This window comes from Aptenodytes patagonicus, chromosome 1 (assembly GCF_965638725.1).
Source record: "Aptenodytes patagonicus chromosome 1, bAptPat1.pri.cur, whole genome shotgun sequence".
NCBI classification, from domain to species: domain Eukaryota; kingdom Metazoa; phylum Chordata; class Aves; order Sphenisciformes; family Spheniscidae; genus Aptenodytes; species Aptenodytes patagonicus.
Window position 1 is genome coordinate 133,727,158 of NC_134949.1, and position 27,643 is coordinate 133,754,800.

At 38.0% G+C, this 27,643-nt stretch overlaps 1 protein-coding gene across 14 annotated transcripts in view; it reads left to right on the plus strand.

Annotated features, from left to right (window-relative positions):
* DMD (dystrophin) overlaps positions 1 to 27,643 on the plus strand; it is a 1,394,632-nt gene that overhangs the window by 1,279,679 nt on the left and 87,310 nt on the right. The gene's annotated exons all lie outside the window — the stretch shown is intronic.

Consider the following 27,643-nt stretch of genomic DNA (forward strand, 5'->3'; position numbering starts at 1 on the left):
CATATAAATTAGCTATGCAGTGAGCTAACTCCAAGGACTATGCACCTCCACTTTATTACTCTCTTCCACATTGTAGTTTCCTATCAGAGTATTTGCCTTGCATTAAATGTAGCAGATTGTGACATGCACGTTTGTTAGTTTCAGGTTCTGCAGTCTTTCCATACTTCACAGTGGAGATCGAGGGGGCCAGTTTCTATAAACATACTTCTTTGTTTTCTTAATTTTTAATCTCCCTTTTAATGTTGTTTAACCATGCAGAATTTCAACACAGAAAGAAGCTAAGAGCCCTGAGTTTTCATTGTAAAAGCAAACAGATTAAAGTCATGATTCTTCTACTTTTGTTCAACTTAGAGACAGGATAAATGATTCTATCTGAATTAAATTCTACTAAGATAAAATAAAGCAAAGAGCCGCTGTTCTGGCAAAATCACTTGGGTTAATTGTTTCTTCTGCAGAATGTAGATAAGTACGAGACGCAAAAGCAAGTAGGAAATATCTGTCAGACAGAGCAGAGAGAGACATGGAGAACCATAAATAAATAATGTATGATTATGCATATGTAGTGAGTGAAGCTGTGAGCAAGCTATGAAAACCATGTGTATGGTTGACAGTTAACCTATCCACCAAGTACCAAAAAGGTATTATTTTGGCTTCTTAAAAGCACAATTATGATCTTTTCCTGTCTTTCAGTTCTGAACTCTCCATACCAAAACTGAAACTATTTTAAAGGAAAGAAAAACTATAATACTTCTCAGTCTGCCTTTACGTGATGTAAATTATCATGCTGCCTAGCATGAAAACCTAAATTAAATATCTGATATTTCTTAGAGGTTTGTTCAAGTGCAGAGCTTTTCTTTATCATTTGTAGGGCTGTGAAGCCTTGGTTCCAAAACTTGTCACAAAAACTTGAACTCAGAGTGTAAATAAATGAAAAATCTTGAGCCTTTAGCTACCTTTAAAATGAAAGCGGAGGTTATAAACAGATGTGTTCCCGCTGACTGAGCAGGAGCACTCCAGGAAGATACCGTGGGTCTGCTCTTCGTTACCACCTGTCAGCAGGGAGTCACTGCCCTCACATGCGAAGTAACTTAAGGGGATTTAATTTGTTTTGAAATGAATTATAAGTACTCAGCAGCAATTTTATCATATCCTAGCTGGGGGCAGGGCTGTAGCCTCTCGTTAGAGGCAGTAACTGATGGAAACCATGTGCTTTCCCATCATAACAGCGTGTAACGCAGTGCCTGCTGTGGAGGGCAGAGAGCAGCTTCCTCGGGCACTTACACAACACTTGCAGAACTTGGGCCTCTTGATATGTCAGTGCTCATATTTAAACGGATAGTAAATTTCTTAAGTTTTGTCGTCAAACTCATTCAGTATAAATTTTCAGGAAGAGTGTATAGTGTTAAGCATTACAGAGAGGTTAAATCTTAAAATGTGTTACGCAGGTAATGTTGTTTGCTCAGTTTAGTTAATGGGGTGGGTAAGAGAATTTTGGATGGAATCTGGCTTTCCTATTTTCCTAATTAAAAGGAACATATCAACATTTTAAATCCATTAAATCCAGCTACTCATTGTTTTCCAGCTCTGGGGCTAGGAGAGCAATAAATGAACTATTTTTATAGGCAGTAATGTGAAAAGTAAACTTTTGATACTGTACAAGGAGTTCATATATTTAGAGAGTAATAGAATATAATTACATAACCTTAAATATTTTACTTTTATTGTAGCTGAAATAGTTATATTTATTGTAAGCTGCATGTGATTTTTGCTTGAATTTTACTTTTTACCTCATTTCTATTCACTCCGTTTTAATTCAGTTGTTAAATGGAGCTTGACTGTGTTATAAATCATCAAGAATAAAAAACTAACATAGCTAATATAATTTTTACAAAGTGGAATGACATACATACAATATGGTCCTATTTTATTGAGTATACGCCAGATCTTCCATAAAAAAGTAGATTTTACAGCTGCTCCTGATAGCTAAAATTTATTGCCATATACTTCAAGCCCATGTTTTAAACATTGTGTGCTTAATGAGCAGGATTCAAAAATAGGAATTATGTTTGATTTCCACTGGAATGCTTTGAACTTGAAAAGATTAGACATATTAAGGGAAAAATAGAAAGAATTGCCTGTCAGACTTTTCTTTTTTTAAAGATCAATTACATACTTAATTTAGATGACAGACAAAAAGACAGCTTCTGACAACTGTCAAATGAAATCTTCAAGGAAATGGGGAACAATATCTCAGATTTTTTACATATTCTTGTTATACCAAGAAGTCTCATAATTCCTTTGTTTCCTCCAAAGACTGACAGCTTCTCCAAAGCAGCGCTTGCCACATCCATTGTCTGCATTGCCCTTGGTTCAGTGTCTCTTCTGATGCAGCTAGCTCCGCAAATAAGCAGACAAACTATTTCCCCATTCCACATGGGTAAAATTTCATCCATATAATAAGAGAGTCAGCATTAAATTGATCGCTCTTCACCTACTGTGCCTTTTTTGTCTTCTTCATGATCTTATCAGTCTAATATAAGGCAGGACCATAACTAACATTGTGCATTTTAAGATATGTTTCAATACCAATGAAAAAAGTAGTGGATATGGACACATACGGTTTACATCACCAGCTGTATTTGCTATGGATGCACAGACTTTGGTAGACTCTGTAATGCTCTCGTATTGACATCTAGGGCAATGCAACAACCGAGAGAAGACTGAGAATGCAAGAATTGGACATATCAGCTGGGCTGCTTCTGTTTCTCTAAGTGGCCTGTCTGTCAGGGCGAGGTCAGATTTTTTCCCGGATTGACTTGTTTTCCAAAATGAACTCACTGAAGCTGCTGAGTCTCTCTTGCATTTGTTCTTTCTCTGACATTCTAAGACGCCAGTTCTCCTACAGATTGCAATAAGTTCCTATTTGTCAGAATATTCTCCACCTGTCTTGGCACAATTCTTGTCCTGAGCCATTTGTTTAGTCTTTACTTACTGAATTATGACTATGGATTATTTGACCCATTTTTCTCCTTATTGAATCCCTTTCAATGATTTCTTTTTTTTTTTTCCTGTCAGATATTATCTGCAATCAGTTCAGCATTGCACATCAGTTCTGTGATATCTTTAGACCTTCAATCCTGAGAGCTAATTTGTGTATATATTATGCTTAGGGGTCATAGATTCTAAGGGAAACATAAAATGAATTAACTGAGAACTGTATAAATGTCAGTAAGATTGCATTTAGACTTAAGTAAAGATTCTAACCAATAGGTTAGGAATGATCAAATCATCTATATTCATTTTGCTTACTTCTCATTTTCTGATTTAAAAGTTGAATTTTATGAGATAAATTACAATTTCAAATATGATGTGTAGGTTTGGCAGCCTCTTGCATGTACATATTTGCTCTGAATTTCAAGTATTCATCAGATAAATTTTTATATTAGGAAATCTATGGCTAGATAATTTAAGAAAAACAAACCATAAAAAAAAAAAGCATCACAACATCTCTGAATGAATTGCTTTTCTTACAAGTAGTTTTGATGAGACAAGCATTCATATTTTTTCCATGGCAGTTGAACTCAGAAAATGAGATTATGGTACAACACAACAGAGAGTCATTACCAAGTAACACTCTTTATATAACCAGCCTAGCACAGACACCAAATGGTGTCTACAGCCTAATGAGCAGAGTAGTGAGTAGAGGTCAAACTTTGCTACCTAACGCCTACTCACTCTGTGTGTCTGGGTCTTCTTTTCCAGCAGGGCCAAAATTTGTTTGCGTAAATGCTATATGTAAGTGTTAGGTTGGGGGTTTGAGGGGGGCACGAAATCACTTAATACAGCAATAAATTACTAAGAATGCGGGTTGCTGTAAATATGTGCAAAGTTGTTGGTATGAGTTTTATTTTTCACTTCTATACTTCACACTTTATGATGTGAACTTACACACTAAGTTAATGTTAATGAAATTGTATGGTAAATTAATGTGGGGCGATTAACATTCACACTTGAATTTTCATGCAAGAGATAAAGGTTGTGGGGAAAAAATCTAAATACCTAACACCATGATAATTCAGTCTCATTCAGGTATTTCGTATTTAACTAGACATCTGCTAGAAAACTTTCTATTATTTTAACATTTAAGTAGAAAAAAGAGCTTTAGATATCTAGCTAGTAAATAGCCCAGATTGCCTTTTGAATTTCAATGTGTACCTGTCTCCTGTTTTTTTCCTTTTTCTGTTGACTACTGCAAAGCCAATATAGGAGTAGAGGGGCAAAGATGCATTTTTCTGTGCTTCATTTTTAACAAAGTTAACTTCATTTTTTAGCTTAAAAGCTGTATTATTGGAGAAAATGTTGTAAAACTTAACGCTTGAGGGTTATGACATCCTGCACGAAGCATACTAGGAAAAATTGCTAGAGAGAGAGGTTACAGGCATGGAGTTAAAATTTAAAGGGCTAGCTAGAAGACTACTGTGTTTGACTTGGGAACAGATGACTTCATACAAACAACTCAACTATATCACCATCATGAAACACCATGTTAAGATTTTAATCACAGTCCAAAGCATTTCTAATTGGGACATGGGTGTAACACTTCGTTCATAATCAGGGGACACCTTTGCAGCAGGAAATATCCCATAAACATCTCGAGGAGATGGAAGTTAAGGAGTATATGGTCATACAAATTTATTGGGTTTGTTCCAGTATTTAGCTGTTGTGGAAAATGTGGAATAAACAAATATGAGGAACACAAATAAAAAGTAAGGTATTAATTTTCAATTGAATAAAAATACTGAAATACTCAAATAACTTTCGTTTCCAAGCAGTATTTTCCAGTCCACCATCTGCCATCCTGGAGGTTTTATAAGCAAACTGATATACATTTTAACATTATAAAGAATGTGACAAAAATCTAACGGATTCTACTGCATACCGAAACACAGAAAAGCTGCACCTTCATTAGAAAATCAGAAGCTCCATATGTCCTTCCAGATCAGTGATTTTTATCTACTATTCCATCTTCAGTTTAACTCTGCTTAATTGCATTTAGCTTTAGGACTTCATCAGTGGCAACATTGTTGGCTGACCTCACCTATACATCTTTTATAAAACATAGAAAAAGTTAAAGCAATTGCAAATACTACTAGATACTAGCAACAACAGCAGCAGCAGTAATAAACAGATTACAGCCAAAGAGAAGACTATAAATATCCCTAAGGAAATCTGTGTATAATTTAGTTTCAGATATAACCATAGAGATAATAGCAATATGAAGTAAACTTATAGGCGAATCTTCCCTCAACTAAAACTTCACTTGAAGGCTTAAAAATGCAAATTTGATAGGAATCTTAAGGTTAAAATAATATATTATATGCATATATACGCATTCTATTACTCCTGGGACCACTTCTGCCCAAACAGTTAAGGAATGATTTGAAAAGTGTTTAAAGCTAAATTCCTATCAGTGAGGGGTTTTTAACCATGTTTGCTGAGAATCCCTGGAATCTATAAATCATGTATGGACTTTGATAAATGTGATTAAACAACTAAACACAGAAAAGTTCTGAAGTAAAAAAGCCTACATTTATGATAGGTTTTCTTACATCTTGTTTACAGTTTTGCATGTCACTAATTTGCACATTAATTTGCATTTCATTTCATTTAGTTTTGTGTTTAAAAGCATCCTCTACTTCCATTTTATCACCAGCTCCAGTCATACTGCAGTTTCCAGTTTTACTGAGCAAATTTCATTAGTGTATGAGAAGTTCTAATGTAAAATTTTTTCCGTATATTTATCAGCTTTTAGCTATAGCTGTGATGTTCAATTATTTTTATTGCTGTGTTTTGCTGAGTCTTGACTATAAAAACATAGTCATTGAATATTAAAAGTTTGCTTTCACGACACAGTGCTGGTATTCAATGTGTCTTTGGTAAGACAACGCTAGTTCAAGTTCATCAAAAAATCATTCTGAAATTAAGCAGTTTAAAACATAAAACTAAACTCTGTAGCTGAACTATCATTCAGAGATACTCACCAACCCAAACCTATACGGTTTTGGATATTTTTTTTAAATCTAAACCTCACAATGATAGTTTCAGTAGGTTGCACTGAAGACAGCATGCATTTTTATATATATATATAAATGCAAGAGAGCTTGCATTTATAATTTAAAAATTATTGTATGTTTTGTGAAAAGAAACCCCATGATTTTCATAATTGCCTTTGATGTGAAGCACAGAAGAAAAGCTGGCTCTGACAGCCATATTCAGTATCTTCAGAGATGACTGAAAAGCAGATTAGACAGCTCTGAATTTTGTTGTTTCTAGATGATGTCTTTATCTTGAAGTATTCCTAAACTACGCTTATACCAACCTACCCACCTGAATGATTTCAGTTTCAATGTGTTTGGGGTTTTTTTTGTGAACATTATTTAGAAATTGGCCAAAAAAAGAGAAGGATCATTCAACCAATGACAGACCATATGGAAAGCATTTTTGTCAAGCTGATGCTGTACTAATGTGCAGCAGGAACAACTCAAAGCAAAGGGCTTGTCACAGTGAGGGAAATAGAGTTTAAAGGCATTGTTTGTTTGAAGGAGAAAATTCTTGTTTGAATCAAGTTTCCTTTGTGGTCATAGCAAGTTTCTTGAACAGTTACAGATAATATATTTCATACCAAGAAACTGGAAGAATGACACTTAGAACATCAAATAGCTGGATGTTAGAGAACAAGTCTATTTGCTTAACTTCTTCAGTCCCTTAGACATCAGGAGCATATCAAAATGACTTGTTTAAGACTTCTGATTTCCAGTGATGTATTTTCTTTGAAGCTTATCTGCTGCTTCTTTCCTTACATGGGAGTCTTTTTCTTCAGGACTGTCCTTGATAAAACAAAACAAATCTCTCCTCTGACACTGTTCAATATCCAGAACATTGCCCCCCTTTTTCCTGGAATTCATGTCTGTTTCCAATCCATGTTTTTTTCCTGCTCTGTCTTTTCTAGCTTCTGTACCCTTTTCTCACTGAAACAGCTCTTAATAAGGTCACTAACAATTTCCTGTCGTCCAACTCCAAGAATCTTTTCAGTGTTCACATTCTTTTAGGTCTTTCCACCACTTTCAGCAAAGCATCTTCCCGCTGTCCTTTCTTGTCTTCTCTTGGCTTGTTTTCAGGGTTTGCCTCATAATAATTTACCATTCACTTTTTCTGCATCTTCGCCTTGCCTTCTAATGATCACTTTGCAGAGCCAGTCCTACTACTGGCAACACTCTGCCTCCAACCCATCACCCTCTTTATCCTACTTTCTCTTAGCACTGCTTTTAATCTTCAATCCCCGGGCATACCCTAATAGCAACCCCAGCACCTCTCCTTCCAGAGTTTCATTTCATTTAATTGTGCTGATGACTTCTAAATGCAACTTGTTAATTACAGATTTTGTTCCTGATTTCTTTATAGCACTCCCCATTAGACAGTTATTAAGTCCCAAGCTCAAAAAGACCAAAATAGATGCTTTCTTTCAAACCTCAATGTTTCTCTGTTGACATTTCCACTATTTTACACAATGTTTTGCTGCCTCCGTTGGCTATCCTTTCAGTCTCCTACACAGACTTTATGCCTACTTACACATTTAGTGTTGCTTATCCTTAAAATATTTTATCTCCTTATCCTGCACTAAACAAGTATTTTTTTCTTTCTGATTTCTGCTTAAAATTGTCATCTTCTTCTGAGAGATTTTTACTTAGTACTCAGTCACTCTGATTAGCAGTAATCTAATTCAGCCTCAGCCATTACTTGCTCATTAAAAGATGCTGTGTTCACTGTATTACCAATATTCATAAAATGAATTATAATAGCCCAGAGTATTTTGTTGCATGAATGACAAAATATGTGAGAAGAATTTAGAAATTGTTTGTGGCACTGCTGCTCTCTCCATCACCTAACTTCAGAGTACATTTTGGAGCAACTTTTTTGCTTGGTTACTTACCGCTGTATCAGTTTTACTGTACTTCTGCGCAAAGGGCAGATACTTTTCACATTCTACCTGTGCATGTGGATTAACAGAGAATTTTAAACAACAACAAAAATACTCCTTTCTTATCCAGGTGTCTGGCCTGTCTTGAAGAAGACTGAGGTGATATCTAGATCCCGCAGAAGTCCCCATGCCAGCAGGCTCCATTAACTTAAACTCCCTCGAATTCTTTGTGCATCAGTGCTGGCAGGAGCTGACGTTGCCAGAAATACCAGTTTCTTGTATGGGGAGGCTGGAGATTGAACCATAAAAAGCTAATTGTCCTGGTAATGAGGTTTAGTAGCAATTTTCTGGGAGATGGTTATCTCAAATTCTTTTCTCTATTTCAGATAAATTCCATTAATTCCATAAATTCTAAACCTTTGTAGCCTCACAATATTGGGAAGCTACCTAACTTAGTTTACAGTGTCAGTTTGTTAACACACATCAGCTCCATATTTGTTAAATACTGTTTGCTTCTGGCTCCCTCTGAATTCCAACTAGTTGCTAAAGTTTTTCCTACTGAGTGGAAGAGGCGCTCTCTGCCTCTTCTTGTTCTGAGATAATATACCATTGGGCAAGGTACTGCAGAAATATGAATTAGTCCTGAGCCCATTGACTCAAGAGTAACAGGCTGCCTCATGGCTGCCCATCACGCTAGGTACAGCTGCATTCAGCAGTAGCATATAAACATACTTTTATTCTCTGCAAAAATTATAATCAGTTGTTGACGTTTGCATTTTCAACATAAAGCCCTGCTCGGAACACCCCTTTGATGTGAGTAGTGGGTGCTCACAGAAGGAGGTCTTTGATGAGAGTGCTATTCAGTGGTCATCCAGTGACTCCTGTGGATACCAAGCAGCAAGAGGAAAACAAGTTCTGAGTAAATGCATCGCTAGCAAAAAAACCTTACACTTAAAATCAGACTCGGTAGACACAACCATTCTCGGTCAAATCTATATTTTTTGCTGTATTTCTCTTTTGTACAATACAATGAAATTCCAGCCATCTTGAGCACAGAGCTGTATGCAAGTGCAGTAGCTTGCACAACAGCCAACAAGTCAAGGGCAAAACTGGCCAGGCCATTTTAAACCAGCACTAAAGCATACCAATAGACCGAGAGTGGGTTTCATACTAATGTTGCTGGAAGAAAGTTTCACTATTCATTAAACCATAGTCTATCATGAATGAGAATTTAGAAAAATGTTTTAGCAGCTATTCCTCCTCACACCAGTCGCATTTCCAGTGATCTCGCACTGAAATAGTGTCATAGCATAAAGGCGAATCAAGTTCCTCACCAGCTCAGCTCTTCACAAGAGAAGGCAAGTTTCTTTTCTGTTAATACAGCATGCAGTACAATGGATCTCAACTCTAAATTAGGTTCTCTAAGCGGTACTACAATGGAGATATTTAATAATAACAATTAGGCTGAATAATGTACTCTCGGCAGCTGCCTGTGATGCTTTTCATTGCAGTATGCCTTCCTCATTGCAGTCAGTACTGCTGAAATGCCTTTAGCAATATAGCACCTACTTTATATGCTCGGACATTTCCCCAAAATTAGAAATGGTAGTTGCAATTTTTTCCCCTTCTTGTGAGAAATGTATGCTCATGATTTGCAAGGGCGTGGTGCATTACAAAAGAGATTACCACTGCTGTGTCTATGCTGTTTTTTCCAAACATCATCCACTTGGCCCAGAACTTGGCAATTAACAAGTCACAGCAATACCCCACCAGCCCAAACCAGAATCATATCCTAGCACCCACTCAATTTCTTGTCCTCAACTTGTATTTTTAAATTCTTCAAAAACACAAACTCTATTTTCCAAATCCTAACTGGTTTTCTGAGCAGGTATTTCTCTGAAAAATATTTTATTTTTCCCAGGAGCATTGGCACTTGCATTTCCTCATTACGGGAATCAGTGTTCATTTAGCATGGCTCAATCACAGTCCTAAGCTGTGATGTACCTTTTCCTATACTGTCAGCCTTGGAAACTTCTTTATTCCACCTTGATATTAAAAGGAGAGCCTGCTTTCAACTCTAAGTCAAGCTATGGTTGTATTATTCTAAAGCTTCCTTTGAAAAAAAAAAAAATTAGAACAAAATCCTCATCAGTGGTAATTAATTTTGACAGTGTGGGCTTTGTAGCAATTCACAAACCTGTACTTTGTGCATCAGCATTCTTTATTATTCTAATTAAAGTGGAACATTGTGCCCTCGCCAGTCATTAATGGGTTTTCATTTTGTAAATGACATTTGCAAAAGTTAAAACGGGCAGTTCATATGAAGACCACAGGCAAGAGTGTTAAAATTAGCATCACCATAGCAACAGTCTTCCATCATTAGTATTCAGGGCAACAGCAAATGTTTTGTTGTGCTTTTGTTTCCAAAAAAAGATTTTTCTTTACTTGTCATTCATAAATAGAAAAGGCTCAAACCCATATATTTCAGGTAAAATTATTATATTCATTTGGATGTCACTGTTCTAGAATTTCCCGGTTTTTTGAGGTATTTATTTTTCAGGACAGAGACTGAATTTCATGATCTCTACAGCTGTGTATGTCTAACCTCCTGAGCAACATTTATTCATTGCCAGCCTGCTGCTCAACAGTACAGTTTTATATGAAGTCTGTCACTTCTACTCAAGAATCTGTACCAAGTAGCGGATTCTGCTGAGAATCTGTAAAAGATGCATGCACGGTGAAACATGGTCAATCCCCCACTAAGTGAAGTGTGCATCTGCTCAGTGCTGGTTTTGGTGTTTAAATGATGCTATTTATATATTCTACTTTTTTTCCCCTTCTCAGGAATTGAAATGTAAGTGCATGCATCATCTCTAGTGAAATAATATTCAAATATCATCTTGTCTCACACAGTTTAGAATTGGGGAGAGAAGAAAAGGGTGCTCCCCCTAAGGGAAACCAGGGTAGATTATGAGCGTCCTCCAGTCATAGAATCATAGAATTATAGAATAGCAGGTTGGAAGGGACTTCAAGGATCATCTGGTCCAACCTTTCTTGGCAAAAGCACGGTCTAGACAAGATGGCCCAGCACTCTGTCCAGCTGAATCTTGAAAGTGTCTAATGCTGGGGAATCCACCACTTCCCTGGGGAGATTATTCCAATGGCTGATTGTTCTCATTGTGAAAAATTGTCCTCTTCTGTCCAATCGGAATCTCCCCAGGAGTAACTTGTACCCATTACCCCTCGTCTTTTCCATGTGACTCCTTGTAAAAAGGGAGTCTCCATCTTCTTTGGAGACACCCTTTAAACACTGGAACGTGGTGATAAGGTCTCCCCTAAGCCTTCTTTTCTCAAGGCTGAACAAACCCAGTTCTCTCAGCCTTTCCTCATATGGCAGGCTTCCCGGTCCGTTGATCATCTTTGTGGCCCTTCTCTGGACCCTCTCCAGCACGTCCACATCTTTTTTGCATAGCGGGGACCAAAACTGAGCACAGTATTCCAAGTGTGGCCTGAGAAGCGCTGAGTAGAGGGGGATAATGACTTCTTTATCTCTGCTGGTGATGCCCTTGCTGATGCAACCCAGCATCCTGTTGGCTTCTTTGCCGCAGCAGCACACTGTTCACTCATATTGGGCTTGTTGTCCACCAGGACCCCCAGGTCCCTTTCCACAGAGCTGCCCCCCAGCCGGGTAGATCCCAGCCTGTGCTGCACTCCTGGATTATGTTTTCCCGGGTGCAAGACCTTACACTTGTCTTTGTTGAACTTCATAAGGTTCTGGTTAGCCCACTCTTCCAGCCTATCCGGGTCTTCCTGCAGGGTGATTCTCCCTTCCAAAGCATCCACTTCCCCACTCAGTTTGGTATCATCAGCAAACTTTATCAGGGTACACTTGATCCCATCACCCAGATCACCTATGAAGATATCTGACAGATTTGGGCCCAGTATCAATCCCTGGGGGACCCCACTTGTGACAGGTTGCCAGTTTGAGAAGGAGCTATTTACCACCACCCTCGGGATGCAGCCTGTCAGCCAGTTCCCCACCCACCGCACAGACCGCTTGTCTAGACCGTAACGCATCAGTTTCTCTAGGAGGATGCTGTGGGAAACCATATCAAAAGCCTTGGAGAAATCCAGGTAGACAATGTCCTTTATTGGAAGAGGTGATGCTAGCTACTTTTTTTCTGAAAGTTTAAAAGGACATAATCATCTGGGAGCATGTCTGGGAGCATGTTGCAGCAATACTTTGCAGTTCAAGAAAACAGTTTAGTACCACATCTCCTAAATGCACCCTGAGGCATCCTGTTTGCATATGTCTTGTTCAAGCAGAAGCGTGCAATCAATACAGGAGAAGCAATATTTGTCCTCTAGAAACAAATATTTTGTGTGCAGACAGAGAGGTGTTAAGAAAAGAAAAGCAAAGGGAAAGACATTAAGGAAAGTAGATGATGAGCAGCGTGAGGTCAGTAGAAGGACTACTGTTTTAATTTGATGTATCGTGGCTTGTCAGTAACAAGCACAGATCAGAAGTAACTAAATGTTCTCTAGCATTATGTCTCTGTGTTTTTATTTGGCACGGGAAGGTTCCTTCTTTCCTCTTCATCTTCTTAAAATACTTAATTTTGCAGGTTTTTGCAGAGAAGTCTTTAATGAGTAAACACACTTTAGTGCCTTGCAAAAGCTCGGGTATAATCCATTCCATGAAAGATATTCCTGTATTTTAATAAATGGGGCACATTTTCATACAGTGATTGCCTTGCTAGTACCTGCCCTCGTAGCACTGATTAATTTTTTAGCTAGTAAGATCTGCGGAATTGGAAAACCTTTAAAAATGGTGAATGCATATATACCTGAGGAAAATCACTCTCAGGTTAACAAAACTATCCAAGGTGGGTTGACTGATGACATTTGGCGCTTGGCACTTGGAGAGCTTTAACACAGAAAGGGATTGCTGTAACTCTGAGGTTCTGAAACATCTACATATATGCTCATTTGTTCAACACTTATTTTCCTTCTCTTACTGAAGCACCTTTTTGCTAGGTCACATTAATTTTTCCCCTGTGCTGATTCACTCTACTTTTTTCCTTTTTTGCTGCTTGTCAGATGCTTTCTGGGAAATTCAGCATGCTAAAGCAGTTCATTTTCTCTCTTTTAGACTTCTAACCCCTACTGCAGTGAAGATACTTACTTACTGAACTGTAATATTTTGCAGAATTTTGCCATTTGATCTTCTTAGATAAATTCAGTGGTAAAGTGGAGCATCGTAAAAACTGAATAATTTTCATTGAATCCAGAATTCTGTCTTCATTTAACTAAAAGGTTTCATGCTTAGCATTCTGAATAAGCAAGCTGCTTTGTAACTCTGAGTAAGTTCAATACTAGTTTCTTGCAATGCTGAATCTTATAATCATCAAGTAACCCACATTTTTTTAAATCAACTTTGGAGATCTTTTGAAATTTGTAGCTCTTTACAAGCATTGAACTATAGCATCATTAGAAAGATTTACCTAAATTGCAAGGGTTTTATAGCCCTGTTTATTGTAATAATGACAGGCAGAGAGGCCATGTCTGGGAAGGATCAGTGACAGATTACTGTTTTCCATTCCAGACTCCATTCATTCAGGGACAGACCCTTGAGCAGTGTTGTGGCAAATGAGAGGAAACTGCCAGTTTTTTATTTATCCAAAATGGGCAAACGCTGTGTTTCCCAAAATATATGTATGTATACTTTCTACTTATGCGTGTCCTTGAAAAAGCTACTGAAGCTGTTCTTCTTTAAACATGTTTCTGCATTTGGTCTAGAAATACAGAAGGAGATGCACGTCTGTGAGTATGGATTTCAGATATGCTATACTAGTTGCAGATTTCCCATCTAAAGAGTGAACTCTGGAAGCACAAGTAAGCAAACGAAATATCCTCAACTTTCTGTTTCGTATCTTAATCTTCTTCAAAATCATACACAGCTTCAACCTATAGAAACCCTAGAGAGTGGAAATAAATGGTTTGCAGCTGTTTTCCTGAGAGTAACAGACTATGTCTTTTGTAGCTGGAAATGTCAATGATTACAGGAATAAAAAATAAAAAACAAGAGCTAGAACTACTAAACCTAAACCACATTTTTATTTCTTCATCTATAAACTTTTAGTGCAAGTAATTTGGAATAAAGGCATCTTGAAATTTTACTTCAGTGTTTAGAAGGAAATTTCTTCCAGATTTCTGCCAGTGAGAGCATTTTAGCCACTAGGACCCAGTTGTTGAAAAATATATTTTATCTCTATACTTCAGTTTACTTCAAGTATCACCTGAAAATCAGAGGTTAAAAAACTGATTCCCAAAGGTCTCTTACTGATGAGCTAACCACCATTTCCAAACAGTGGTTTGAACTTCGGACTTCTGAACTGAGCTATTTTGACATAAACCATCACTAGAAGCATAAACAAAAACCACCAAGAGATTATCTTTCTGGCCGTAGGTGCGCTCACCTTATTTGTTCTTTTAATTACTGCCTGTTAATGGAAGTGCTTATTCTTTTAATACTGCTGTGACATTACCAAACAATTTAAAACACTTAGCAGACTGTTCAATTGCAGGTGGTGTTCTATGTCTTTGTATTTGACCAGTGTTTTCTCCTGCACATTCCTCATTCATCTGCCTTTCCACTATTTTAATTGTGCTACGGCACAAAAGCAATGAAAACCTTACTAATATGGTCATTACATGTTAGTACTTGCTTTCATATGCTATTACTTCTTCTCCCCTTTCCAGTTTGAGGGAGGAATAAATATTTAATCACACTCTAATAATCCTGAAATGAGCAGAAGAACCTACAGAGGACTTCGAGTTACGGTGGGGGCAGTTTAGGCTCCTGTCAGACTTACTGTCAGAAGTTTGGAAATCAAATTTTAGCTCTGCGCCGAAAGCAGCTTGCATGCATTGAGAGAGATGCTCATTGATTTCAGTGAAGTTACTTGTTATTTTTAACGGTGTAAAAGGGATCAGAATCTGGCTGTCAGCATTTCCTCTCATGTATCATGTTTTTTCACATCAGTGCCCAAAGTACTGTGGAATAAACATTTGCTGCTGGCAAAATGCGAATCTCTATCTGTACAGTTTTCTCTTGAGAAAACCGAGCACAAAACCCTCAGCGCTTCTTTGCTCTGGGGCATTTGTTCACTATTCTAGAAATAAGGAGTGGAAAAGGCTGTCAGTGTGAATCCTTTATCAAATTCGCCTATGTGGGTATGCCCACATCATGTGGTCTCGCAATAGCCCTCTTCAGTTTGAACCAGCCAATGGGACTCCTTTCTCCTGTGTTGGTCCCTTCATTGGTTTTGGTCAATGGCATATATTTATAACACCCAGAGACCTCCTGAACAGTTCTCCTTCGGTACACGTGGCTTTTAAAGTACTTATCAACTTTTTTCCCCAGTTTTATAAACCCAAATTAAATTTCCGCTGACTTTAAACAGATCTTTCTGACTCTTACTCTTCCTTTTTCTTTCCGACATGCGTAAGTTTATCTCCTACAAATATTCATTTAAAGTCCTGAGAGCCCATTGTTGCTCTGGCATCTCCAGACTGAAGTTCTGCTCATCTGTTTTGCCAGTTCTGAAGCAAGTTTCAACAAGGACACCGACAAAGATCGTCGCTGCCTTGCCTTGGCTTGCCTTGCCTTGTTGCATCTTGCAGATTTCCAGCTTTCCTCAATTCTCTCTTTATTAGATCCTCCCAATAATTGTTAGACATTTACACCCACACACTTTCCTCAAGTCGCAGCTTTCCTCCTCTTTGCGGAGAAGTTAGACAAAGGAGACAAACAACCAAACAAATCTAGAAAACTGCCTCCTGCCTCGTTCTCTGGATTTTTAGTTTTCCTGGATAATTTGCTTGCCACAATCTTTCCTCTCTGAGCTCAGCCTGCTGCAAGGCTCAGCAGTCTCCAAAACCACAGCTCAGATATATTCTAATTTTATACTCTTCAGGTCTTTTTGCCACTATCTCAATGAAGTACGTGATGTGCCTCAAGTAAGAGCATTTACCTGCAATTTTTTTTTTTGTTTCAGGAAACTTCCTGAATCACACAGAATTTCTTTTGTGTATTTACTAAGAAGTTAACATATGTGCTGGTGAATAATGAGTAAATCTCTTCAGCAAAAGAATAATAATTTTGGGTTTTTTTAATGTAAGCTGTTCATAGGTGTAATACGTACTGACAACCTTTAACACAGCTTCACCTAACAGATTCCCATTGCAAGGGAGACCAAACAGGTGGCAACCCCCAATCAGTGTCTTGTTATCACCGAGCAGCTTTGATCTACCTAATGTATAATAAATGAGATTCTGCATTTTAATCATCTTGCTGCTTTCATATCACTTGTGTTGCAAAGTTTTATTGTATTTCCAAAAACTCATCCTGACTTTGTTGATCTTTTTTCTAATTAGGTTATTTTTGATCATTTATTTATTTCAACATACCTACCAGTAGACAGATGCTATACCAGCTGGAGGTTATTAGACTGTATACCCACCACTTCCCTATCCACCTTTGTTGTATTCCTATGCCTGCAAAAGATGTAGCAATTCTTAATAGTATTTTTTTTTTACTTTACACCAGGTAAGACACTGATCAGGTGAGCCCTTTGGGTTAGGATATTGGCTGATGGAAAATTCAGTTAGGGTTAAAGTCCCCTGGTTTCTACATGTACTCCTCACTCTACAGCTGCATTATGCCATTATGCTCCAATAAAGACCGAAAACTTATATTACCAATGAAATAAAAATGAAGGATTCCTTACAAATAGCAATCTATCTCAATTCTGCTCTTACGTATACACACCAATCTAAGGTTGGTGCTGTAGTGTTTTTAGTAATTTAGTGCTCATATTACTATTTAAATTCCCTGTACTTAGTTGTGGTCAGTCTGTGTCAAGCTAGGGAGGATCAGATCAAACCATATCTATAAAAAAGGTATTATTGAAACCAGTAATATTTACATTATAAATGAACATATAAGAATAGTAGCATAGAACAGTGCTGCATTGCTTATGTGTAGGTATTTTTTCAGACAACGTGCTTTATCTTGAATTCACTGAAATCCAGTGCTAAATTTCTTACCAAATTATGTAATGTCAAACTTAGCACTTTATTAAATGTTGAGTTAGAAAGAGGAAAACTATAGAATAGACACTTAAATTGTTCTGTAAAGGCTATTTTAAATTATCCTCTTAATTGCAAATCACACAAAAAGACAAACTAGAGAAAAATATAATTTCAGCATAATGACCTAAATCGAGAAAATAAGAACTGCCTTTTTCAATGTTGGAGTTGGTGGCTGGAACGGATTTATATGAACTGTGCCCATCTAGGAACAAGCAAACCCATGAAATTAAAAATCCATCAAATTGTTTTAAGTGAGAGAATGGGACAGTCTGCCAATGCGAGAACAACCTGTACTCACTAAGGAATGCAGCCAAAATTTTGTTTGGAAGTAAAATTCAGCTCAGTATGTAGTATGCGATGCACTAAAAGGGTCAGAGGATTGTCATTGCACACTGTTTTTGAAGTTTACAAACTTGGCAAGATGCTGTAGCGTATGTGAATACAGAGGAGTCCAAGAGAGCAGATGAGTATTCTTCTAAGTCCTACCTTTTACCAGTTTCTTATAGAAATTCCTACCTAAACCATTCCTTTGTACATAATAGAACTTTTAGAAAGAAATGCCATGAGAGGCCAGCTGTTCTGCTGGTATGCATTGGAGGTGCTTCTTCAACTAGTTAACTCTGTCGAAAATTGTACCAGGTTACAAAGTTTTTGAATGGAAATAATAGTTGTTTTTCCTTAGAAAATCTGACTGCTGCAAACTTTGGAAATTGCATATAGAGCATTTGGCACACTTTAAAAGAAATTATGACATGGCTGCTCTTCATTGGTAGTGAGTTAGTTTTGTCGAATCAGTTGCTCCCGGAACAGAAAATCCACTACTTAAAAATAATTACTTTGATTACCAGCTGATTTCTTTGGTAGGCTCATCAAGAAAGCTTGAGGATCTAGCACAGCAAAGCACTTGTGACTGTATTCTCTCCATGGCATTTAAATCACAGGGGTTTGAGCTGATCTAGAACTCTTCTGGTTCCCTCAGTGTAGGGAGATGTTTTGGCTATTTAATGTGATGGATTTATTCTGTAGGAACAGGCCAAACTAGTTTCAAAAAGATACTGCAGTTGTTGCAGCAATTGGGCTGCAATTGGGCTGCAACAACTCCCACATTAGGTCAGATAATTGGAAATGAAAAAAAAAGTTTTTTTTTAAATTTTATATATATGTGTGTGTGTGTGTAAATAAAATCATGTCTTAGGTCCACAGGAGCACTAAGTGGAAAACAGAGGAGTACCACGGCCAGTTTGCTTTAGAGCGGTCCGGCTCTCAGCAGTGTGAACAAGAGTCACTGTGCGAAATTTGGCCCAAGAGACAACTATTATTCTCAGGGCAGACACACATAGCAGTGTAGATATAAGATAACGTGCCACTAGAAAGTCCAAATAACCAAAATATTGTCAGATTTGGAGAGTTCATCTCTCTTGGCTATTTCCTACACTAAATAATTTGATTAAATGGCAGCATGGACGTAGTCCCACTGGCCTTGTTTGTTTTCTCCAAACTACCAGCAAGATTCATGTACAATGTTGACGTGGAAATAACTATCAAAACCAGTCACTTTCTTCATCTCTGACCCAACAGAGTGCACTGTCATCACCAAATGATCATTTTCATTGCGTGTAATCCCTTTTAAAATTTTAAAATAAATGCTAGCCTCAATGAAGTGTAATGTTTACTATGAAAATTATCAGACAAATAATAAAAATATGGCATAAAGTAAAAAAAAATAAAATTATTTGTTTGGGAAATGGAAGACTTTTAATGATGATACCTTACTCACAAACAAGAAATACATTTCTTCTCTTTGAATCCTAAATTGTAATTCTTAGAATAAAACCAAACGAATACTCAGTATGGCAAGCTGCTAAAAATAAAATTCTCCGAAGGCTTTAGTTCAGTATTAAATACACTGATTTGCTAGAACCAGTGGATTAGATGGGGTCTAATCCTTCAGTCCCTGCCTGGGCTCTATTTGGCAAAATACTTAGTCTGTCAGCTTCTGCAAATCTTTGCAAAATTATTTTTATCCTTAATAAATTATTTGCTCTGTTAGTTACCCTAAAAACAGAACAAATTGAGGGATGTGGGTGGAAGGATAATAATTTGAGAAGTAATGACTGCGGATTTTTAAGAATGAGAAATAAGAGCAACTGCAGCAATAAAATTATGGAAAAGTAACAAATGAAGATTCATTTCCAAATGCTGATAAAAAGTATAATGTCCATAAGAAAAATAAGTTTCATTACCAAAGTACAAAAGTATTTAGACACCACATATCTTAACCCAGTTTTTATTTAAAAGGTAAGGTTGAAGGTCTTTTTTTTTATTTTCCCTTGGCTAATGCATATTACTGTAAAGACATTAACTGAAGTGGTGCTAATTGTTTGCAAAATGGCATTTTGTTCTAAAGCTGGCAACCATGAGCCAGAGCTGTTGATAGTAATCGAAGGAAAATTATTTACCTCGAGAGAAGAATGATAATTTAAAACACCACAATATTTTCTTAATATGACAGACTGATTTTGTTATTTTGGGATTAAGGATGAATGCTCAAATAGTTATAATGTTTTCTAAGGCAGGAGGTGTGAGTTTAGATGATCCTTCTTTCTAACTTTAAGGACGCTCAGAAAATCATCTTCTGCACAGTGGGTAATATATTAACTATGTCTACTAAATTTATGACAGCATAGATTTCCAACTTGTGGACACTATTAAATAAACAAATGGTTTGGATCCTGTGCATGCTCTGCATATGTAGATATAGAGAAATCTTGGTTTAATACTTTTTTTTTCTTGAGAGGAAGGTGACAAAAACTGTGTGATGTTTCTTATGACTGATAACATGGAATTAGGTGTTTTGAACTTCTACAATAATCTGGCATTCTGTGTCACGTGGTGAAGGAGATGATAAAGATGCATAACTCCGCTTAGTCCTAGCAATAAGAATTTTCTCTTGAAGTCTGGACTATTTTAGAAAAGCTAAACATGTTGATATGGTAGAATTGTAGGTTGACTTTTCTGATAATGCATTCAAGGGAGCTAGATGTAGCAGCAGGGGTCTAAGAACGTTTATATGGACCATAATCAAGGTTTAAATCCTTAATATTTTAGGGCTGTGTGGATTGTTCAGGATTTACGTTGCACTTTTCAAAGCAATTTCTTAAGGATGAAGAAAATGGTTCCAAATACTAATTTGGAAATTGTTTGATTAGTTCAATGTGGAAAAATGCTCAGTATAGAAAGAAAAAAAAATATTTTGGCTGATTTTGAGCTCCACACAATCATCATTGTCCATAATTTAATAATGGACTATGGTAGGTCCTAAAAGTCATCTGTGTACCTTTGGCCATAAATGTCAAGGCTCTTTGAGTGGTGTAGACAAGGCATCTCTGATTTTCATTGCAAGTTTTTCACGGTGAATTCAGCTATGTTGCTGGAAAGGGAATCTTTATTTTGGAGGTTTATTCTTTCACTAAGAGATTCAATTTTCTATTTAATAACAGAGATCAGAGAACTGAATGCAGGTATGCCGGTAGAATTGCAAGCTATTTGAAGCCTTGTTGAGAGGTACCGTGAGAGGTTTGGCTCAATTCAAACGTATGAAATACTGAAAGTATACCTAGATATTGAGTTCTATTAAATGCGTTCCCATTATTAGATTTAGTTAAACATAAAGTCTAAGCTGTGCAATATAATTTAGCAACACTTTTTTTCTATCAGCTAGCATCCACAGGATTCTTTCCTGAATTAACTGCCAGCTCCTGTGCCAGAGACGGAGCTACACAAAGATACCTGAATGCAAAAGCTGGGAGGACTACTTCGTTAGGAAGAACCATATTATAGTTAAGTAAATGGAAGGAGCAGAAGGTGTCTGGAATTATGTGGAGCACATGCCAAAGCATAAATGCTTGAACTTGCCGCAGGAGACTTGAATAAAACCTTTTTCTTATACTTAGCTAAGAAATAATTTTTATCTTACCTCAAAATTCCTTAGTATCCCTCTTTACTGAAGTATTTAAGTGCTAACATACATTTAGATTCAATTAGGATGAAATAATATCTGTGCCCTAGGACATGGCTCCATGGTAGCTGATACCGATTCATCTGTCTCTGGAAGCACTAGTTAATGTAGGCATCTGTATGTCTATATTTATTTCAAATGACTGTATACATAAACACTAATTTTCACTCTTTGGCATGGACAAGATGAGATTATTGCCACTTGCCATTAAAGGGCACTGCCAGAGCTGTATGAACAATTGCCTCGTTTTGTAGTCAAATTAAAGTACGTTTTTTCGTAGAATATTCTTTTGAAATGCAATAAAAAGGTTGGATTTCAGAAATGTCAGATGAGAAACTTTTCCTTTCCAGAATTTTTTTCTTGCTGTTACCAAGTCTGACCTCAGTTTGGGAATAGCTGCACAACGCTAAACCTGAAGCTGCATTTCTATGCAAATAAAGCATGAGAAATGTCACCTGGATCAGATGAAAGAGCTAGCCTGGATGGAATTACTGGTGAGGCTAGTTAGGTGTAGTTGCTCCCTCCTCACATTAAGTTCTCTAGGCTGGTTCCTTCCCCAAGTGCAGTGCTGCACTCTCCTCTGATTTCTGGATCCCCACGTAAGACATTTAGGAAGAGAGAGCAAAGCAATCGTGCTAGGCAGGAAGACTAAGCTTTGCTTGTGTCACACCAGGGTACTGGGAGAAGCTAAAGACACTCCGGTTTTGAAACTAAATCAATGCAAGTTTGATTTACCAGGGAGGGAGAACCATCGCTTTCTTGCACCAGGGCTCTGCGTGGCCCAATCTAGGGAAAAGGTTAGGAGCAGACCTCAAGCTTGTCGTATTTGCTGAGGTCAACAACCTCGACATGTTTGGGAAGGTGATGGAAAAGCCTAGTGTGTACATGGAAATAGGCAGGGCCTCTTGTTGTTAGAATTATATATTATAATGTTGTGTATAGTATATTATAATCATTGAGGAAACAATACGGTAGTTATGACAGGGTCAAAGTATATTTTAAAGCAACAAAAACTACAAGTTCTGTGAGAACACAGCAAAGCATCCATTGCTAAAATACAGACAGCAAAAAACGAGTGCATTAATTCAAAGGTGCAGTTTGCCTAGCTAGTGGTCTGACTGGAAACTTGCCTGCATATAGCTGTCACAAAATGCAATAGATTTCATTGTCCTCTTCTTTTACAACCTAAGTGCAGCCTCACCATTGGAACATCCCAGCATGTAATCTCCTAGCATGATCTACGTGGCTTTTTTTCCCAAATTAATATTTTCTCTTCTAAATAATATTTGCATAGGGACTTTTTGGAAAAATGTCCTCAATGAAAGAAAAACTTTTCTGTTTGTATGATATTAGTCATAAAAAAAGATTTGATAGTGTCAAAAATACATTTATTATGGAATGCAACCAAAAAGGAAATTAGTAAAAAGAAGGCATGCTTCTCCTTTAACGTCTGTGGAAGACTTCGGAAGAGAGGGCTGCTTGTTAGGAACCGGGAATGCATGGTGACCAGTAGCGGGCACCAGATTTTCTTGGCCCTGAGTGAAGTAGGACCGCAAGACGCAGGGTTTCTTGCTATTGAGATCTATACATTGATAGGAAACAGTAGAGAAGTTAATGACTTGGGAAGCCAGCTTTTGTGTTTGCAACACATAATTTTGTGCATGGAAAGAAAGATTTTGAGGTGAAAAGAGAGTCAGTGAGCAAGAGAGTTTATGAAATCCTGCTTATTTTAATCCCCCAGGAGGCAAAACAGTCATTTATTTCTAACTGGGCATGCAAATAAAAGTAAGAAATGGAGTTTGTCTTCATTGTTTTGTTTAATTTATCCTTATTAGTCTGCATTTTTTCTCAACTTTACTCCCTGAAATGATAACCATTCATTTTGCCAATACAGATTCTTCAAACCAAGAATTTACTATGGTATAATTATTATTTTTCAAGTCTTATTTGTAGATTGTAAAGATCAGCAAGCAGTTTTGCTTGGCATAAGTTTTCTGTTGGTGGATTTTAAGTCTTTTTTTATAGGTGGGGGTTTTTTTGTTAGCTTTCCAAAAGCCTTACTTCAGAGGGTTTTTTAATACTTTTCGTTATCTAGCATTTTGCCAGCATTACGCTTCTTGCTCTTCCCATTCTTGGGACTATTCACACTCCAGTTCGTCTCCATCCTGGAATAGTAGGGGTTATTATTTTCTTAATTTTCTTTATTTCTTGTGGTTTGGTATGGAAGGGAGAAAAGGGCTTTCAGTATTTACAGCTGCTTACCTGAAGAGCTCATAACCCTGGTGGGACCTGGATGTCCTATCCACCGCATCCAGCGATGCATGTAATCTTACTTAATCTGTCTCACTCTGCTCCTCTTTTCAGGGTCATACACCTGGCAGTAGACTGAACACACACTCTGCTACTGCAGGGTGTCTAAACGGTCGCTGTCAGCTAAAAAATAAATGTAGCCTCTCCAAATTAGCCTTTCCAAGATTTCAACAGGATGAAATTCATACGTGTATCTAATATAGCCAAAACGACAGGCAGCCTCTCATTCATCTTTTATCAACAGCACGCAACGCAGTGCGACATAAGGCACACACAGACTGCTCCCGAGGCTCCGTGATACTCATCTCATAGGGTGACTAAGATTTCAGTTTTAATCAGGTGTCTTTACTATAGTAAAAGCAAGTACAGCCCAAAGGAACGCAGAGGTTGTGCCATTGTGCATTCGGCAGGCACAGACGTACTCCTGTCACACATGCTGTGTACCAATACTTTCCATGCTGTGCATTAAATTGCTGCAAGCTCTGTAATATTTACTGCAGAATTAGTTTTGTTTAAAAAAAAAAAAAAAAAAAATAGTAAGGATTCCTCTTCCTACTCTGCCTATTCCAAGAGCATCTCGGTGAAACATGTCAGGTAAATTCTTGTGAGCTCCACTTGCCAGTTACACGGCTGCCTTACGGTGTGGAGAATGAGCCCTGTGTAAGAAGCAGCACCTGCTAATCTCCCTTCATAGGGACACAGATTGGGTCTCCCTCTGGACAGAAAGTGGTATGCTCCTTCCTCAACTCTCCCATGGTGTAAATAACCGATTATAAGTATACAGAGCCATAAATGTTTTAGTAGGTCTTCAATTTACAATGCAATGTTGGGGAAAATGAATGCAGAATTTCAAAACTATTTTCTTCATTGCATTTACAGTATTTTAATGCGCTTCCAGTGGTAATGTGCAAACAGCCAAAAAAAACCCCAAACCCAAAACCTCCAATCCAGCAGCATCCAAACCAATTCTCTTCTTGGCTTTTCTGAGAGAGCTGTCAACAAATACCGAAAAAATCCTGGAGGTGTCAGCCCTTGGAGCATATTTAAGACAGATGATCCAGGAAAGTGTCATCATGCCATCCCAAGTGATTCTTAGTATTTATTTATACCAAGACAAAGAAAATAGACTCAAATAGCGTAACGGATTAGCCAGCCCGATACAGGGCACCACAACGTCTTCTTACATGCAAGGCAAGCGCTTGCTAATCCACTACCCAGATAACTGAGAAATAGTGAAGCCACACTTACAAGGAGGACTACACGCTTCACAGAACTATGGAAGCAAGACTTAGTTAATAGGAAAATGTTGTATCTTCACTTTCAATGACAGTAAAACTAAAGAAATCTCTTTAGTTTTCAAACTCAAGAAGTGCTAAACTTACAAGCAAACTTGTACACTTAATGGCTGCCCTACTAGGCGCTTTTAGGCAAGGCCCTACCCATTTCTGCGTTCGGGTTTCCGTATCTGTCTGTAACATGGAGTAGTGATGCTGATCTCCTTCATGAAACCTATGAAGATTTACACTCAAACAATATTAGTTAAGAGTCAGTTATTTTACCTTCATATTATTATTTTAATGTGTGTACGTCTGTGGCTCTTTCCCCACAGAAAAGGGACGAAATTCTGAGAAGAACATATTAAAATTGAAAAATCAGGCTTCTCAAATGCACAGATTCCAGTAACAGCTGCAATGCTACCTGAAAATCCACTTCAGCTTCCCCTCCTCCCCCCCCCCGAAGGAGTTTTGGGGTAATAAGCCAGTCTCTAATTATTACCCCTCATTTATTAGGGGGCTGTGATTTCCCCTTAAGCACCTGGTGTTGTTAAATGTTGAAGAGACAGATACCTTAATTAGATATAGTCCAGGACAAACCTACAGTATAAAAGAAACAAACACTGTTCTCCTTCTGATTAAGGTGTCTGTGTAGGTGCACAAATTGACTGAATAGCCCTTGGATAAGAAAAGCACCACAGGGAACTAAAATTCTGCTTACTCTGTAATCCTGTTTTATTTTCTACAGGAAGAAGACTGTCTTTTATCAAATAAATGGCTTAAAATCAAGTATGGCATAAAGATTGGCTTCAGTTACAAATGCCAAAGACAGTAACCATTTACACTGCAAACCAAATGTATTTTTGTAATAAATTAGGGGTAGTTTAAAAATAATTTGGAATAAGAGTGGTATTACTTGTGTACATTATACAGCAAAAGTTTAATTTTGAGGTCAGTCAAAACAGGTAAAAGCTTTTGTGAATTTGGAGACAATGATCAGAACTACATTAAATAGATTTTTTTTTTAAAAAAATCAAATTATAAAGTCAATATCCCTTAATCCTTCAACATTCTTCAACATTCTTGCTTTCCCCTGGATGTTCTTGAGTGGGTAATGGTTTCATTTGGGAGATCAAAGGGTTAATTTGCTTTTCAATTGAGGAATGACTCAGAGTTCCCCTTTTTTGTTTAAAAGAAAGTGGTGTGTGGGTGTAAGGTAGGGAAAAAAAGCCAAGAAAATGGATTCAGTAATTGGGGTTTTCACCTGCTGTGAGTCTAATTGAATACAATGCTTTATTTGTAACTCAAGGAGAAAGAAGATTATGCAAAGTATGAGAAATTCGGGCTGGTTTTTAAATTCTTATTACTTGGCACTATTGTATGGGAAAGAAGACCAAGGTGATAATAGCAGCATCAAGCTTCTGTTAAGGCAGACCAGGAAACTCCAGAAACAGTAAAAATGGAAGGAATGTGTATCGGGGCTTTCAGTATTAGATACTTCTTGGAGGAAAACAAACCACTTTTGCTGTGAAATGGCAGGCTTCTGGCTACACCGAGTCCCTTTGTATGGCACGGGCAGCTGCTCTCTCCTTGTGACAGACCGCGAGGTTCCTCCCAAGTGATAGGCTGAACATGCTATTTTCAAGACTCAGAGAGAGATCTCCCGCTTCTTAAAACTTAGCTAAAGGCGGGAAAAGGTGAGGTTGTTGATGTAACGCAACTGACAGCCTTCAGCCGGTTCATTCACCTCGAAGCTGAGCTGTCTGATATAGCAGTCGATCCAGGTCCGCTGAAGCAAATGGAAAATTCTCACAGAGTCTAACGAGCTTTAACGTAGCGATTTATGTTTACACAAAAATGAATCCTCTTTTCTTCACATGTTGGGGTAGTGTTGTAGATCATAGGTAACCGAAAACTGTAGATTAGACCTTTTAAAACAAATTAAATTGTCTAGAAACTATGAGAATTTAACATTTAATTCCATTAGGTTTTATATTTGCATTTGGGGGCCGGAGGGATTGAACCTTGAGCATCTTACACTTTTAATGCTTCTAGAGAAAAACATGAGGGCTTTCCTTGAACTGCTTGTTGAGCTTTTCCTAAAATCAGGTAACGCAGCTACCCGGAGCCTTGAGGGGAGCCCTAAATATCCTAGTACTCAAGATAAAACCCACCAAGTTCAGTGCTTACCAACATCTGTGGAATAGGAAAGCAGTCCACGGGATATACCTGTGGTAAGGAAACTGGGGGTGAGATGAATTTTCTGTGCTTCTAGGCCTGCATCTTCCCAGTGTAAAAATAGAGACTTCTTTTGTACATTTGAAAGGCACCCTTTCTGGGTGGCTTTACCAAGAAAGCGCAGTCTGTAGGGCTTGAAAAACTGAGTTGCGTGAAGGACTCGGTTCTCTACGCAGCATTTTTTTAATGAATAAAGGACGTAGATGTAAAACTTGCATGAGAGCAGGCCGATTTGAAACGCTGGTGACACTAAATATTAAGTAGGAATTAATACACAGAAACACTGCGACAGTCGCTCAGCACGAGCAGCACTACTTCTGCTGCCCTGAACACTCCAGGAGAGAAGCTCGTCCTTCCCAGTGAGGCCAAGGCAAGCCCTCAGGAACGAAATTACCCGATTTCACTCACAGATCAACCACTCGGCATTTTAAGCGCCGAAATTAACAGCTGCGAAGCGAACACCCACGTTAAGGCCCATTTCAAATCCGTCCCGGCTTCGGTGCGTGTTTTAATCAAGGTTTCTTCCCAAGTCCGCCGAAAGCGAACCGCCTTGCCAGCCTCTGAGCGCGCCCATCTCCCCGGCGGGCCCGGGGGAACGCGAAGAACCCTCCCCCCCCCAAAGTCCAGGGAAGCCCCGAGGGCTTCCGAGGGCTTCCCCAGGCCGCCGCG